This window comes from Myotis brandtii, unplaced genomic scaffold (assembly GCF_000412655.1).
Source record: "Myotis brandtii unplaced genomic scaffold, ASM41265v1 scaffold8, whole genome shotgun sequence".
Classification (NCBI taxonomy): Eukaryota; Metazoa; Chordata; class Mammalia; order Chiroptera; family Vespertilionidae; genus Myotis; species Myotis brandtii.
This window is the reverse complement of record NW_005371219.1, coordinates 12381457-12399811: the sequence shown is the minus strand read 5'-3', so window position 1 is coordinate 12399811 and position 18355 is coordinate 12381457. Positions and strand designations below refer to the sequence as shown.

The 18355-nt window shown below is 35.1% G+C and overlaps 1 long non-coding RNA gene across 1 annotated transcript in view; it reads right to left on the bottom strand.

Annotated features, from left to right (window-relative positions):
• Positions 1-17076: 17076 nt before the first annotated feature.
• The window catches only part of LOC106724328, a 23025-nt gene continuing 21746 nt past the window's right edge, over positions 17077-18355 (bottom strand). Inside the window, exon 3 of the long non-coding RNA XR_001360084.1 lies at positions 17077-17123. This is a non-coding gene — a long non-coding RNA (uncharacterized LOC106724328). The remainder of the gene's footprint in view (positions 17124-18355) is intronic.

Below are 18355 nucleotides of genomic sequence, written 5' to 3'. Positions count from 1 at the left end.
AGGTGCTAGTGGAGGTTCCTGATCACCTTGCCGGTCACCCCACAGATTGGCCCTGATCGCTGGCCAGGCCTAGGGACCCTACCCATGCACAAATTTCATGCATCAGGCCTCTAGTATTTTTATAAGAATCAATTATTTAATTTTCTTAAAGACTTCATCATTTTTAGAAATAATTATGTTATTTTTCTCCATCATACATTAATGGTATGTTATCTTAATTGATTTCCAAATATTGAACTAAGCTTGTACTACTAGAATAAATGCCAATTGTTTATCATATATTATTTCCTTATAATGATGTTAAATACTGCTTGCTAAAAACTTCTTTAGAATATTGTAAACTTTGCAATGGTTAATTTTTTTAACAACTTGATTGGTGTAAGAGATGCCCAGATAGCTGATAAATCAATATTTCTGGGTGGGATTGTGAGGGTGTTTCCAGTAGAGATTAACATTTGAATCAGTAAACTGAGTAAAGCAGATTCACCCTCACCAATATGGGGAGCCATTATCCAATCTGTTGAGGGCTCAAATGGGACAAGAAGGTGGAGGAAGTGCAAATAGTCTTTATTTCTTCTTGAGTTGGACATCCATCTTCTCCTACCATCTCATATCCGGCTTTTGGTTCTTGGGCCCTGGACTCTGGGACTTACACCAGCAACCACCCAGTTTCCTAGGTTGTTGGCCTTGGATTGGAGTAACACCAGTGGCTCTCTTGGTTCTCAAGCCTTCAGACTCAGAGGACTTATAGCACCTGCTTTTCTGGTTCTTCAGCTTTCAGACGGTATATCATGGCATGTGTCAGCTTCCATGTCCTGTGAACCAATTCTCATAACAAATTATCTATCTATCTATCTATCTATCTATCTATCTATCTATCTATCATCTATCTATCTTTCCATATATGAATGTATGTATGTATGTATGTATGTATGTATGTATGTATCTATCATCTATCTATCATCTCCTGTTGGTTGTTTATCTGGAGAATCCTAAATAATACAAACATTAAATCATTCATTGTGGTCGTTATGCTTATTTTTGGTGTTTGGAGGAGGGATTGTGCCAGCTCTGGGATTTGTGTGTGGGGTCGCCCTCTTTTTCTTTGTAGAACCCCAAATTCCCCAGTTTTGCACCCATTTCCATTACCACTGAATATTCAAACAGATGTCACTCCTTTTCTTGTACACTTTTCTTTCCCAGCCATTATGCCTTTCAAAGCTTACCACCATGAACTGTGCCCACTTTTCATTCCCTCCCCGTGTCTAATCTTCTGAAAAAGTCACATTTTTTTTGAATTTTTACACTCATGGTGGAATTTCTCTTTGTGACAGTGATTTTTAAGTCAATCTTCCTTGATGTCCTCTTTTCTCTTCTAAGAAGTTTCACTGGATAGTGCTGCTTAGTGTGAGAAATAATTGCATTAAAATTTGGCTTACTCTTTTTTTTTTTAATTTACAGATACTTTGTAGTTTTCTTGTCTTCTTAATATTCTAAGTGTGAGGCCTTTGAATTGTATGAGTGCTTATGGAGAATCTGCATTGTTTTGTTGTTGTTTTTTTTGAGAATGTGTAGAGAGATACAGATATTGTTAGCCACCACTTTCCTTGGTCATCAGCATTCTCCTGAGTATTTTTGCATGAGTAATTGAATTGTTACATTCACGTTGAAAAACACATCATATATATGTATAATTTACTCAGAAGAATGCATATTGATAGATTTATATGGAACATAAAAGAAAGTATGTAATACATGTGGAAATCTAATCATCTTACCATATAAGTTTCTTATCTGTTTGTTGAATTCATTGGTGGGAATAGAAGATTCAACCCAGCCTGTGTAAGAATAGTATATCAAAAAAGAAGAAGGAGAAGGAGATGAAGGGGGAGGGGGAGGAAAAGAGGGAGAAGAATATTCTCTCATAAGAATTGAATTATTAACATATAACCTAAAAGAATCCCAAAACATAGCTTCAGAGGACACTATAGCACTATTAAAGAATGAACATTTTATTGTGGTGTTGAAATAAAGGGCATATAATTAACATCAGCTTGAGCTTTTTTTTTTTTTTTTTTTTTTTTTTTTTTTAGGAAAAAATGTTTCAAAGCACATTTATTGAGGTTGCCTCTGGGACTTCTCTCAGATGCGTACTAAGAGAGTGTTTACAGAAGAAACATGTTCCATGAGATCAGTTGCCCCTCTCTGCATTTTTCTGTCTTGTTTTGTTTTTTTAGATGACTACTGCATTGAATGTTGACATCACATTCTTTGACCCTTATTTACTTATTCATTTTTATTTTTCATTTGCAATATTTTTGTGCCTCATCTAGCCACTTATTCATATATGGTACTCAAATGTTGAGAGCAATGACAACTATATTCATGAACTCCATCTATGCAGGAATGTATAAATAACTATTTAACCTTTAAATATCTTGATAATTATTCAGCAAGTCAAAGGCATAGATGTCACCAGTTTTAATGCACACACTGATTTGCTCTTGGATTTTATCACTTACAACCATTAAGAATTGAAAGGATAATTTATCTTGAAGGTTGAAGCATGTGTCTTTTAACTAAGTGTTATCTAGGGACAAAAAGGGAACCATAAACAGATGGATTAGTTCTCTGTGTACTAAATCTCAACGGGTACTGAGTGCATGATATGCTCCTTTGTTTCTGTCCCTAGCTCAAGGTCACAAGTGGAAAATAGTAATCCTTCTCTGAAAATCTCATAACCTAGAAAGGTAGCTTTCATTATGATTATGCTATCTTTATATTAATAGTTTTGTTTTTCTTAAATTATGCAGAAGATTGTATCAATTATATTTATATTAGTTGGTTGCTTTTTCCATGTTGATGCATTTTTAAATGGTTACTTTATTAAAATAATATCAAATAAAACTGGGCAAATTCATAGTGCTAGATAGAATAAAGAGCAAAAATAAGTAACATTTATTGAGAACATATATTAAATGTTATTTACTTTAGATAAGCTGGCTAATTTAATACCTACATTGCTCCTATAATTTGTGTAATTTATGGCAATTTTACAGAATAGAAAATGAAGGTTATATCCTCTATATAACTTGTACAAAGTGTGTAATTTATGGCAATTTTACAGAATAGAAAATGAAACTTGTACAAATTCATAATTTCTCTGTTAAGTAAAATAGCCCAGATTAAATACCAAATTTGTGTGGCATTTTCTATAACTTGATATCTAGTAGAATATTAAGGAATCTGTATGAAATTTATATACAATGCCAATATTTATAAATGCATTTACCATGCACTATACACTATTATGGGTGTACTTTGGGCAAAGGGATAGATCAATGGAACAAAATATGGAATCCAAAAATAGACCCATACATATTTAGCTAAGAGATTTTGACCAAAAGGTAAAAGCAATTAAATGGTAAAGGATATCCTTTCAACAATTGATGCTGGAATAATTGAACACGCATAAGCTAATAATTATAGTTGATCTAAAACTCATATCTTGAAAACATAAGTCACAGTGGCTTATAAATGTAGCATTTAAAATTATAAAACATTGGAGGAAAAAATAGAAGAAAAATATTTCTGGCCTGGTGGTAGACAAAGAACTTTTAAATGTGACAGGAAGCAAAAGATTAGAAGAGGATATTTGCAAATCTCATATCAGAAAAAAAATTGTATCAGGAATACATAAGGAACTGTCAATTTGCAACAAAAGGAAAACAAAAAACCCAATTAAATAAAATGGTCCAAGACTTGAACAGACACTGCATCAAAGATTACATATAAAACTTAAAAAAGGACATAAGCTAGGAGGATGCAAATTAAACCTATAGTGCAAATTAAATAATAACACATTTTAAGATGGCTAAAATAAAAAAAAATATTGACAACAATTGATAACAAGATGCAGAACAACTGGGACTTTTATGCATTGCCAGTAGTTTTGGGAAATGGTGCAGATACTCTGAAAAGAGTTTGGCAACATTTTATAAAGATAAACACATATTTACCATATGGCCCAGTAATCACACACCTATTTATATACCCTAAAAAAAGAAAAAGTAACCTTCAAACAAAACACGTACATGTGTCTTCACATAATTCGTAGTTCCAAAAAAACCTATAAATAATCTAAAGATTCTTTAATATGGATGGCTCTCAAAGGCACTAAAGAGGCTAATCTCAAAAGTTCACAAAGAATTTGATTTTATTTATATGGCATTCTAAGAAGACACATCTATAGTGACAAAGGAGAGAGAGTCGTGGGATGACTTAAAAAATATCAGAAGGTAGTGTCTTGGGGTAACAGATCTGTCTCTTCCCAGATTGCTGTGTGGTTACATGTATCTGTACATGTGTTAAAATTCATAGAACTGTACGCCAAAAAATACATTGTAAAAACCTTTGCTGGCCCTCAGAAAAGATACAATAATGGTGTCAATAATTTCAAAGCTATTAATTATAAAATGCAATTTTAAATAACATGGCAGGTTATTACATAAAAACGTTAATTCTATACAGAAAAAAATATTGCCCTCTGAAATATATTGAGAGGGTTAACTTGAACACAGGCAGACAGGGCAGGGGTCCAGTGGAAAACAAAGGCAGGTGGAAAACAGGCAGGGGCAGACACCGCAGTTTAAGCAGCCTAACCACAGAAACCAACCAAGCAGAAATAATAAAGTGTTTCTGGTCTCAAAATGAGAAAGCAAGGGAACCTGCAGCAACATAAGGTGTACTGACACATAGAAACAGAAAGTTCAGCATAGGCACAGAGAAAGAACACATAGAAGCAGGGAAAGTTCGGGTCCATTGTTGGGCAAGAACAATTGAGGGAATCAAGCAGGTGGTGACACTAGTAGACATAGAGCAGGCTTGCAGCAAATATATACCCTGGACTCCAAGGCTTTAACGGGCAGCCTATTATTGGGCCCCCCTTCCCCATTCGGGGAGTCTGAAACTGCTTGCAATACATTTTCCACACTTTTGCTTAAATCTCTTGGTCTGCGAAGCTCATACTTCAGCTTCGCGAGACACGACCCCGGGAAAACACGTCGGCTCACCGTTCTGGTTATCAATATCTGCAATAAGGCACTAGGGACACTTGGACCTAAGAAACCAATTAAGTAGGTAGACATAAACCAATAGAAATTATTTTGTTTATGCTAATTTTTAATATGTAAATAACCCAAATAAAAAATATATCGTTTTCTCTACTGTATTTAAAAAATATATCGTTTTCTCTACTGTATTTGATTGTCCCATAGATATTGATATTCAATATTTTTAAGCTTAAAGTACCACCTATTCATATGTTTTACTTAACTAAACATACACTTTTTTATTGTTGTTCTTTTAAGGAATTTTATTTTTAAAAATAATTTTAAATATACCATAAGCAATAAAATCAATTCTTGGACAATAAAAAGCAACTTAAAATAATATGTTATTTTTACTGCTTAGCACTCTCCAAAGGAATCTTGGTTTGGATAAGATATTATTTAGTCTATATTTTAAAACGTAAGTAGCTACCCAATTTCTTATTATGACACAGAGCATTTACTCCTTTCTGCACACCTTTCCTTTCTTCCGTCCATCAGCTGAAACTTTCTCTTCACTGGCTGAAACCCAGCCCTTCTTTCTCCTGTAGGACTTTCTTTGCTCTCATCCCCTCTAGATCTTCTTTGTACGCCCTTGTTGGCAATGACCAGTTCTCGCTTAATAACGTTTTCTCCTACCTTGAATCCTTTAAATAATTCAGAATTCCTTTGAATAAAAAAAAAGCATTTTATATTTCTTTTGTACAGAGGTACAATATATATCTAGCACATTGCTATGTCTATACAATGTTTGATGAACTTGTGATCGTTCACCAATTAATGGTGGTATAAGAAGGTTAACCTTCTTTTTCTTGAGATGCCACTTAATAAATTAGAAAAAAAAGATAGGAAGTTGTAGAGAAAATGCTGCTGTACTGATATCCAAAATGTGTGTCTCTTCCCAAGTTGGCTGTGATATTTAAAAGAAACAGGTGAGCTTACAAAGTTAAGCTGCCTGAGCGCTGACAGCTGCCCTGTTCTATTATAGAGAGATTTCCTTGGCCTGTTGGAATAAGCCCTGAGAGTCCGCAGACTGACTAGCTCTTGTCACGAAGCAATTGAGCAAGCTCTCAGTTAGGAGACATGTCAAATTACAAGGGCATGCACATAGCACCCATGTGCCAAGTTTCCCACTGTAGTATGACAAACATCATGGGAGCTAACGAGGAGTGGCCATTTCTATACATATGTATGGATTTTTGTTTGATAGGAACAAAGGAGAGATTCTTGGGTGAGGAGAAAAAGGCTTGCGTTTTCATATATACATAAGGAATCCCATAATTCCATAAAGTTTAAGTACTCTCTAAAAATAATTTAGTACCTGTGTTGCCTAAAATATTCAGCCTCATTCTTGGTTATAAATGTCTACCTTCCATTAGTAAGCAGCTGACTTAGCAGCAGTTAGAGTTTACTGAAGAGAGGGAGGAAAAGCCTCCAGATATTTGAGACTATCCTTTTATATATATGCATGTATATTGAAATGCCATGTATTTCTTTGAAAAGTCCGAAGTTCCTTGGTACTGGTAACTATCCTCATGTTTTCTAATACTTTGCAGCATTATATGCAGGGTGGATAAAATCTTATTAAATGGATGTTATAAATAAAGTATCACTTCTAGGACTTGACTATTAAATTGAAAATATCAAATAAATAAATTTTAACTCTTGATCTTCATATCAAAGTGTAAGCATATCCTGGGCGATCTATTCTAAGGTAGATTTTGAAAGGTAAGAAACTGGGAATAGGCAGAGTTTATGATATAATATTTTTGTACTGGAGGACACAGTAAGATAAGGGTTTTGAAGGGAAACTTGAATACTAAACTGTTAGGCTTGAGAAATGTGCTATTTTAGTTGGTTTACAGTTATATTTGCCAGGTCCAACTATTTCCTGGAGCAAGTAGTTATTTTTGCTTTAAATCAGATTATTCAATACAAAGACATGCTTTCTTAAACATGCCTGGTCACAGAGTTGTTTAACACAGGACAGGAAAATATATTTGGGCCCAATATTGGTTTGGATGGGGGCAGAGGGTTATGTTGGTTTTAGTTTTTATTGTTATTTTCATGTTGTTGCTTCTTATTCCTCTGCTCAGCACTCGTTTTTTGAATCTCCATTACATCTGTGTTGAATTACTTCTACCCGTTCCCCTGTGTCTAACCTTTCATGTACTATCTTTTTCTGTGACTCATTTTTGTGTTCTGAAAAATATTTCTTGGCCTAAGGCTCACAATCAGGAAACCTATTTCCTACAAAATTCTAGGTGTTATCTACTGTCTCTGTAGCATTTTTAAACCCTGTAATCATGTTTTTTGTTTGTATTTTGGAAAAATAAAAAATATTTTGTGATGACTTTGAAATATTTTATTAAGTAAGCTAAAAGTATTTATAAAACTAATAAATAAATTACAAATGTGTTTTAAATATGTCTTCCCACCATCACTGCTTTGAATTTTTAAGTGTACTCTTTTTCTTTAAGTACTGAGGGGAAGGAAATAATTACTTAATCTAGCACTGTTACATTTCCATTATATTAGAGTGCACTGGTTTCCAACTTTATTTTGTCCCAATAGAGCATCTCATTTTATGGCAGGTGAAACCTGTGCTGCTATTTTTTTCTGCCCCTGAAAGCTGACTAGCTTTATAATGCAACACGTTCATACTCATGGGAAAGAGGACATATCTTAATTGCTTTACTTCTAGGGAAAGCAAACAAGACCTATTTATTGAACTTATTCAGTTGTTTGTAAAGTGGAACAAAGGCAACAATATGCTGAATTATAACACCATATTCTCAGAATTATTAGATCACATGGGTAATTATACTCAACTAGAAAGTTTCTGAAATAAAACTATTAGATGAGGTCATAGGGGATTATCCCATGATGGGATTATTGCCCTTGCAAGAAGAGACATAAGAGATCTTGTTCTCTCTCTCCATCATATGAGGACATGTGAAGACACAGTAAGGAGGCAGTAATCTACAAGCCAGGAAGAGGGTCCTCACCAGAAACCAAATTATCAGGAATCTTGATTTTGGACTTCTCAGACTCCAAAACTTTGAAAAATAAGTTTTGTTACTTAAGCCACCCAGTCCATGATATTTTGTTATGACAGCCCAAGCAGGCTAAGATGCTGTATTACTAACACCATGCTGTCTTGATAATACATTTTGTGTGTGTGTCTTAACTGAAGGAAATGAAGAGCAGGTGTAGGTCAGCTATGACACTTAACTAGTAAAAATGTTTGTAATAATGGCATATATATGTTTGCACACATGTACACAAATACACATTCAAGTACATGGCATCCTTATATATGTATAGGCTTAATATATATGGAAGAATATTTTTAAAGGAATGAAAACTTAAAGAAAAGATGAATATTTGATATGTGTTGATTTTCCTATTTATGTATTTTTCATTTTTTTTGTAATCATATTTTCAAAAGCCACAGAATAATAGCTCTGTCCAGGTAACTCCTGGTATGCCAAGGTGGTGGGTTTGATCCATGGTCAGGGCACATACAAGAAGCAACCAATAAATGCATAAATAAGTGAAAAAATAAATCTCTCTCTCTTTATCTCTCTCTCCCCCTTTCCTCTCTCTCTAAAAGTCAATAAAGTTTTAAAAACTACAGAATATTATATCTTTGGTTTCACTTTTCTTAACCAACTTGAACCTTATCCTGTCAGCCTAATATTCATCATTTTGGTTCTTCCTTTTATGTACTTTCAGAAATTTGCTAGAGTGGCAGGTCCCTCATCCATAAGGACTAGATTCCAGTTTTCATAGATAGGCTATTAAGTTCAGAAGCTATGGAGGTTGTTGGGAGGGTCTGGAGAGGGGTGATGAATATTCACAGTGAAGACTTAGCGCTTCTGTTCGGCTGGCTTTAAATTGCAGGAAAATGCTCGAATGCTTTCCATCTTTGACTATCTACTAAATTTACTTTTCTTCCATCAAAACTTTCTTTAAAAGTTTCTCATTACAGAAGCCCAACCTAGGAAGACATTCTTCCCTATAATTGCTGGACAGTGGATATAACAGAAAAGTAGTTTACTGAAAGCTAAACTTCAAAGAATTATTTAATCTACAAAATGTCGAGTAACAACTTTCTGTTTTTACTGAATCAGCTAAATTGAATTGAGGGTTCAGATGATTCAAATGCACATTAAGTGGTTTTAGTCCTTCCACTGGCATTTGTACACTAATTAAAATGAACCACTCTATTCTTTCCTTAGCAGTCTTCTTGTTATAAATGTTAGATTTTAATGTTAGATTTATTTGTTGGTATAACTTACAAAATTTCTGCCAGTAGTGGCTTTTTCAGTCAAGAGTCAGTTTAGTCACATCTGATGTGTTACCCTTTCTCTTCCTTCTCATCCTCCTCTTCCACACATTAGTGAAATATTACAGTGGTTGTGTTTCTCTGTCTTTCTTATATCACTTAGCATAGTAGGCATTATTGTTGCAAATGAAAAGTTCCATTCTTTTTATTGCTGCATAACTATTACTCTCTACTTATTATATTAGGCTTTTCAGAGTAGATCAATTTTAATTGTAAATATAATATTCTGATAAGCATTTAGCTATATGATAATGCTTTTTATCATTTTGAGCAACTAGTAACATTTGATCCAGAAGCACCACTCAATAATAAATCTAGTTGGCCCAAACAAAGTACTCAAACAAGAATCTAAAAGTAGACATGAGATGCTTGCAAATTACCCATTCTGTTCTAGGAAATAAATGAGTATTTTATGTATATGAGATGTTATTTGTCTTTAAAAAACAACTATTCCATGCCTCCAAGTTTTATCCTGAAACTTTACTTTTTTCAGAGCACACTTTCCTTTTCACAACAAATAACCTACTTATAGTGACTAAAAAATCAGCACATGCATTGATTTAGTCAGTTAGTTGTTCAATCTTTTTAAGGAAGATACTTCCTATATGATTGACCCTCTACTACTGAGCTGGAAAAAAAGGCACATAATTTATCCTTTTTTTCCTGTAAAAAGAGTGAAAAATGTAGTTCAGTAGAAGTCAAAGGTCACCTTTCCAACACTAGTCAGAAGTTCCCCTGACACAAATGGAAAGCTCTGAGCAGTAGAACTAAAATGATAACCATGTCATTTTGTAGAGTATTTCTCTGTCCACCAGTACATTGATTCACCAAATATACTAGTATTTTTGGCAAATTTAATTATTTCCATTATCCAACACTGAAACATAGATTTATCCTATATAATAAAAGGCTAATATGCAAATTGACCAAACAGCAGAACGACCAATGGCTAAGACACACACTGCACCAGGGGGCAGACACTCAACGCAGGAGCTTCCCCTGGTGGTCAGTGCACTCCCACAGGGGGAGTGGTGCTCAGCTAGAAGCCCTGAGCTGGGCTCATGGCTGAAAAGCTTAGCAGCGGTGGTAGGAACCTATCCCGCCTCTGCGGTAGTGCTAAGGATGTCTGACGGATGGCTTAGGCCTGCTTCGGGAAGCAGGCCTAAGCCGTCAGTCGGGACATCCCCCAAGGGCTCCAGGACTATAAGAGGGTGCAGGCCGGGCTGAGGGACCCCCCTCCCGAGTGCATGAATCTTGTACACCAGGCCTCTAGTATAGTATATGCACTTATTTTTCAAGGCCAGTGTTCTAGAAACTTAGTGTATTTAAGATGTAGCAATTCTGAAAACAGTAAACTCTCAACTGAAGCTGCATTTGAATAAGATGCCTAACCAAAGGGATTTTCTGGCATGAAGAAATAGAGAAAACAAAGAGGAAAGTAACCCATTTTGCAGTATAAAATTATAATCATTTGACTATATTTAACAAAAAATATTTGGTTGACTTTTTTAACCTTGAGATTATAACTCAAATTGCCCTCCAACTACAAAAGAGGATGATGGGCTCGGTGACTTAGATGCAGAGCAGCAAGGGAAGGATGCCGTGAGAGCATGCACAGTCCAGGGTCTTTGCTTGTCCTATTGAATCAGAATTCTCCAACTGAATCAAAGGAAGGTGCTTTTTTAAAGAATATTAACTAATATTGCAAATTTAATTTAGAAACAGAGATATAGATGATCCCCTCTCTCTTCTTCTTGCACAAATAATAATGTGCCACAGTGTGGCTTAGGTGCTACATATGGAGAAATTCTTCAACGGAAAAATACGGTCCTGGGGCTTCCTTTTCTTCCTTTCCTAAAAGTAAGATAGACACAGACATCTAGCTGAGGCATCCTTTTCACAGATTAGATGCCTGTGCATACTTGTAAGAATTCTTGAAAATCTTTAGGGGAGATTTTTCAGTAAGCAGGAAAATTACTGGGGGTGGGAGTGAGGCAACTCACACATCCTAGGGATGCTCATAATCAGAGCCAGCCCTTGCACATCAGGGAGAGAAACAAGTTCAACAAAACATGGTTTATACAAGGTTCATTTACATATATATTAAATATATATTACTTCTTGGGAGATAATCGCAGTTTTCAATATTTATGGTTTAGAATCAATGGCAACCTCACATACTGTGTACGGCATCAGGGCAAAAACTGCTAATTAGGTGGAGTACTCTCAAATTAGTTTTATTTCACTGACTAGCTACAGGATAATTGGAAAACACATGATGGAATAGAAGTATCTATATTATGTGAGACATCTAATGTTGAAACACTGAAAAAATAAGAAATAAGCAGGGATGACTGAATGATAGTGCTGACCTACATCTTTGTTGTGGTACAAGCATACTATCTACACCTATGAAACGAAGATTATTTAACACTCATGGTAAAAGAACCATGAGTTGAGTTTGCCTCCAAATTCCAAACATCCTGAAGGTGAACAAACTTTAAGGTGAACAAACCTATTATGTAGTGATTAAACATGTAAGCTCTGCTGGGTTGCAGGTTCAATCCCCCACCCAGATCGGGGCATGTGCAGGAGACAACCAATCGATGTCTCTCTCTCACATAGTGTTTTCTCTCTCTCTCTCTCTCTCTCTCTCTCTCTCTCTCTCTCTCTCTCTCTCTCTCTCTCCCTTTCTCCCTCCCTCCCACTATCTTACTAAAAATCAACGGAAAAAATATCCTCCCATGAGAATTAACAACAAAAACTGTGAGCTCTGGAATTAAATCCTCTGCATTCTGATATTCTTCCTACCGCTTACCAAATATTTGGTGTTGGGCAAGTTACTTCCTTCTCGATGCCTCAGTTATTTCATTTGTGAAAGGTTCATATCAATAGTATCAACTTTATATAGTTGTTCTGAGAGTTAAATGAGCCAACTCCTATAAAGGATTTATATTGAACTTGGCAAATAGTAAGTATATAACTAATGTGACATATCAGTGTTATGCTCTAAAATGCATTCCGTTTTATTTTTCTGTTGGTCTTATCACTGGTTTCTTTCTTTGTTTGTTTCAGATTCCCTGAAACTACAGTAATATAGTAAATAACAAAAATATATAGTCATCACAAGCTCTTTTGCTTACAGGAAATACATAGAAATTTATCTTATAAACATTGTCATGCTGCTTTAAGATTTTGTTTTACTAGAACAGTCTTTGTGTACAGTCATATTGTTATTGTCATAAACAATAAATGAAAATACCACAGGAAATCCGTATAGTATTTGAGAGAATTCCATTTCAATTTAGACCAAAATACAGTATTACCTACTTAGAGAAAAATATAATTATAAACACTTTTAAAGGTTGTCTAAAATTGGAAGAATGAGATGCCAGTGAGAAATTGACTCTTTCTGCAAAAGTCATTAAAACAACTTTATGCAAAGTACTGCACAGGCAATTTTAACTATATAGGTAAGTAAGAAGTAAGGCTTTTTGTGCAGATACTTCTAGAGGAAGAACTTGTCCATAGTGATGCTATAACATATACTTGATGACTGATCTTCAGTAAAGATGGGAGTGTAGGAACACAGATAGTTAGAGTAGAGCATTTCATTTATTATAAATACAGGATGCAGCACTGCTTAATACCACAGACTCTGAACAATAGATAATAAAAAATAACTAAATTTCTATAACTCACAGTGGATTTGGGAATTTAATACATAGCAAAATACAGTATGTATTTTATGAAGCTTAGGAGGTGTATAGAATAAGTGGAAGATCTAAAGGACCCTACTGAGCAGGCCTATCTTGAAGGCTGAAGGGTGGATGAGCCCTGGACGAAATAGAACAGACTGTACAGAATGGAAGGAGTGCTCAGGAATTAGGTTGTTATCTGCCATTTGTTTAGAATCCAAGAGCTTCCTTATTATGGATATGTCCAGAAATGAAGATGAGCAATAAAACAATATATGTCAAGAATCATATAATGCCTGGTGCTATGGATCAATATTGACAACATTGATCAACCTGCTAAAAATAAAAACCCTTAGGCCAATATCATGCACAGGTATGGATTTTATGTGTATATTATCTATAGGTTATGAGAAATGTAATATGAGCTCTTAATATTCAAACTATCCTAGAATCCCAAACTATTCTAGAATCACTAAAACACCTAAAGTTCCTGACAAAAAAGTCCCATTCCAGTCCCTGCCAATACTTTCACAAGGACCACACATTGCAGTGTGTGTATATGTGCTTATGCATGCCCACGTGCAATCTGGGAAGCAATAACACAAGTGAATGAATTGACAACTACGACAATAAAGAGGAAAATTCCTGAAAGTCACTTGCTAGGAGTAGCATCAATAATTTCTGCCACTAAACTGGAGTTCTCAAATTAAACCAGAGTCTATAATATAATGACAAGTCATATCATCATACATTGCATATTAATATTGATATTAGAAAAACAGACAACATGAAAAAGAATGTATAACTATGAACTAACTTGAATCCATTTTTAAAAAATACACCTATATTGAAATAGTCAAAGCCAGAATTTACAAGATTGTTTAAAAATTTGATGAAATAATAAAAATTTATGAGAAGAAATTCTGGTTGAAAAAAAATCCCATTCATTAATGGAAGAGGATTTCCTTCTTTACTCTGGTTACACTTTCCTGCAGCAAAGTTTCTGTTTTCTGTCCTTTTTTTCTATCTCTATCTCTCTCATGCAATTTTTATTGGGAACAACTTAACATGATCTTTAGAATTCTCTTGACATTGTCTCATATGTTATATTGATCTTTGTTTCTCAGCAGTCTTTTTTTTCTATATTATGGTTTGTGGTTACAGATACATACTAAATTTATATAAAAATAAATTGCCTTTCTAATTTCTCATTCACTGGGAAAACTGGGTTAATTTCTGAGAGAGAAAAAAAGGATAAAGATATGCCTATTCTACTAAATTAGAAATACAAATCTCTTGCATATATTCTGAAGAAAACATTAAAAGGAAATCAGGCAATAGTGGGAGGAAGACACCAATATCCTTGAAGTCTTAGGAGAGTGCTTCAGATACAAGTAGTAAAATAAAAACCAGCACTACAGTACTAGACAAAAAGTCTACATGCACTTTTTTTTAATAGTAAAACGAGGTCAGAAGGATTAAATGTTCCTGAAATAAAGACCTTGTTATGAAGATCCAAAGGACACGGCATACTTCATTGTAATCAATAAAGAATAAACAACATGAGATTTGTTGTTGACATTTTGAACAAGGAGTTTATAGGTACTCTATAGAATTGTAACCTGTGATCTTTTATTTTTTCTTTATCTGGTGTTTTTAAAAAGCTCTGAGAGTGACTGTTGGGTAACTATAGGAAGATAAACACTCACAATTCGTGGGCAGTGTTATGACTCGTGAGTGGGAGAAAAGTCCATGGGGATGAGGAAGCAAGTTTCTTATCATTGTAGTATTTGCACTGTATGGAGGCAATGAAGAATCAACATTTAGTATATCGTTGTTATAAGAAAAATTCTGCCAGTCTTCTTCTTTTATTTAATTTAAATTTTGTTTAAAAAATATCCTTTCAGGTTACAATACTTTTCAGGGGGAAAGAGTTGCACCTTCCAAAGGGCAAAGAATATACAATGAGGAAAGGATAATCTCTTCAATAAATAGTTGGGGAAACTGGACAGCCAAATACAATGGGTGAAACTGGATCCGTCTCTTATACCATACACAAAAATCAGCCCAAACAGATTAAATATTTGAACATAAGACCTGTAACCATAAAAATCCCAGAAGAAAATAGTAGGTAAGATCCTTGACATTGGTCTTGGCAATGATTTTTTTTTTAATTTGACACCAAAAGCAATGACAATAGCAAAAATAAACATGTAGGACCATCTCAAATTAAACAGTTTTGCTCAGCCAAGGAATCCATCAACAAAATAAAGAGACAACCTATGTAGAATATGTGAATATGTTTGTAAATCATATATCTGATAAGCATTAATATGTGAAATAAGTAGACTTAAATAGCTCAACATTAAAAAAAATTGATTAAAAATGGGGCGGAGCATAGTGGTTTGGGTCAATTTCTGGATTCTCTATCTTATTCCATTGGTCTTTATGTCTGTTCTTGTGCCAGTACTAGGGAGTTTTAAGAACAGTGGTTAGGTAATATAGCTTAATATCTGGTATTGAGATGCCTCCTACTTTGTTATTCTTTCTCAGGATTGCTGCAGCTATTTCGGGTCTTTTTTTAATTCCAGATGAATTTTTGGAGAGTTCGTTCTAGGTCTGTGAAATATGCTGTTGGTATTTTATTGGGTATTGCATTGAATCTATAGATTGCTTTGGGTAGTATGGACATTTTAAAGATGTTGATTCCACCAATCCATGAACACGGTATGTTCTTCCATCTGTTTTTGTCTTCCTCTATCTCTTTTTTCAGTGTTCTGTAGTTTTCTGAGTATATATCTTTTACCTCCTTAGTTAAGTTTATTCCTAGGTATCTTATTCTCTTTTTTGTGCAATGGTAAATGGGATTGGTTATTTAATCTCTCTTTCTGTAAATTCACTATTGTTGTATAAAAATGCCATAGATTTCTGGGTGTTAATTTTGTATCCTGCTACATTGCCAAATTCATTTATTTGACGAAGGAGGCAAGAGCATACAATGGAGTCAAGACAGTCTCTTCAATAAATGGTGTTGGGAAGATTGGACAGATATATGCAAAAAAAAACCAAAACTAGACTACCAACTTACATCATACACAAAAATAAACTCAAAATGGATAAAGAACTTAAATGTAAGACAGGGAACCATAAAAATCTTAGAGGAATCCACAGATAGCAAAATTTCAGACATATGCTGAAGCAATATCTTCACCGATACAGCTGCTAGGCCCTAGGACCTAGGGCAATGGAAACTAAAGAGAAAATAAACAAATGGGACTACATCAAAATAAAAAGCTTCTGCACAGCAAAAGAAGCCATCAACAAAACAACAAGAAAGCCCACTGCATGGGAGAACATATTTGCCAATGTTATCACCGATAAGGGTTTAATCTCCAACATTTACTGGGAACTCATAGAACTTAACAAAAGGAGGATAAACAACCCAATCTAAAAATTGGCAACGAACCTAAATAGATACTTTTCGAAAGAGGACATACAGAAGGCCAATAGACATATGAAAACATGCTCAAAGTCACTAATCATTTGAGAGATGCAAATCAAAATGACAATAAGGTACCATCTCACACCCGTCAGAATGGCTATCATCAACAAATTAACAAACAACAAGTGCTGGTGAGAATGTGGAGAAAAAGGAACCCTCTTGCACTGCTGGTGGGAATGCAGACTGGTATAGCCACTGTGGAGAACAGTATGGCGTTTCCTCAAAAAACTAAAAATGGAACTCCTATTTGACCCAGTGATCCCACTTCTAGGAATATATCCCAAGAAAATAGAAACACCAATCAGAAAGGATATATGCACCCCTATGTTCATAGCAGCACAATTTACAATAGCTAAGATTTGGAAACAGCCTAAATGCTCAGCAGCAGATGAGTGGATTAGAAAACTGTGGTACATCTACACAATAGAATACTACACTGCTGAAAGAAGGAAGGAACGCCTACCCTTTGTAACAGAATGGATGGAACTGGAGAGCATTATGCTCGATGAAATAAGTCAGTCAGAGAAAGATAAATATCACATGATCTCAATCATTTGTGGAATATAAGAAACAACATAATCTGATGAACAAAAACAGATCCAGAGACAGAGAAGCATTGATCAGACCATCAAACCTCAGAGGGAAGGCAGAGGAGGGTGGGGGGAAGGGGGGGAGACCAACCAAAGGATTTGTATGCATGCATATAAGCCTAACCAATGGACACAGACACTAGGGGTGTGAGGGCACGAGCAGGGGGATGGGGCAGGGGGGATAAGGACATATATGTAATACCTTAATCAATAAAGAAAAAAGAAAAAAAATCAGCCCAATTTTTAAAAAATGGGTCAAAGGACCCGAATAGACATTTTTCCGAAGAAGATATACAGATGGCCAATAGGTATGAAAATGTGCTCGACTTCACCTATCATCAGGGAAATGCAAGTCAGAACCATGATGAGATATTACTTTACACCTATTGGATAGCTATTATAAAAAAGGTGTTTGTGAGGATGCAGTGAAAAGGGAACCCTTGAGCATTGTTCATAGCAATGTAAATTGGTGCAGCACTAGGGAGAACAGTATGGAGGTTCTTAAAAAAATTGAAAATGAGCCCTGACCGGTTTGGCTCAGTGGATAGAATGTCGGCCTGTGGACTCAAGGGTCTCAGGTTCGATTCCAGTCAAGGCCATGTACCTTGGTTGCAGGCACATACCCAGTAGGGAGAGTGCAGGAGGCAGCTGATCCATGTTTCTCTCTCATCGATGTTTCTAACTCTCTATCCCTCTCCCTTCCTCTCTGTAAAAAAACAATAAAATATGTATATTTTTTTAAAAATTGAAAATGAACAACCATATGATTCAGCAATTCCACTTGTGGGTATATAACCAAAGAAAACAAAATCACTATGTTAAAAAGATATCTGCATCCCCTTATACATTGCAGCAATATTTACACAAACCAAGATATTGAAACAATGTGTTAACAGATAAGTGGATCAAGAAAATTTCATTTTACTTTAGGTAGCCTAATATGAATGTAGGGCATACTCATACAATAAAAATAACTTCTATCTACACTAATAAAAGAGATACATGCAAATTGGTGTCACTCCGCTACCCTTCCCATTGGCTAATCAGGGCAATATGCAAATTAACTGCCAGCCAAGATGGCGGCCGGCAGCCAGGCAGCTTGAAGC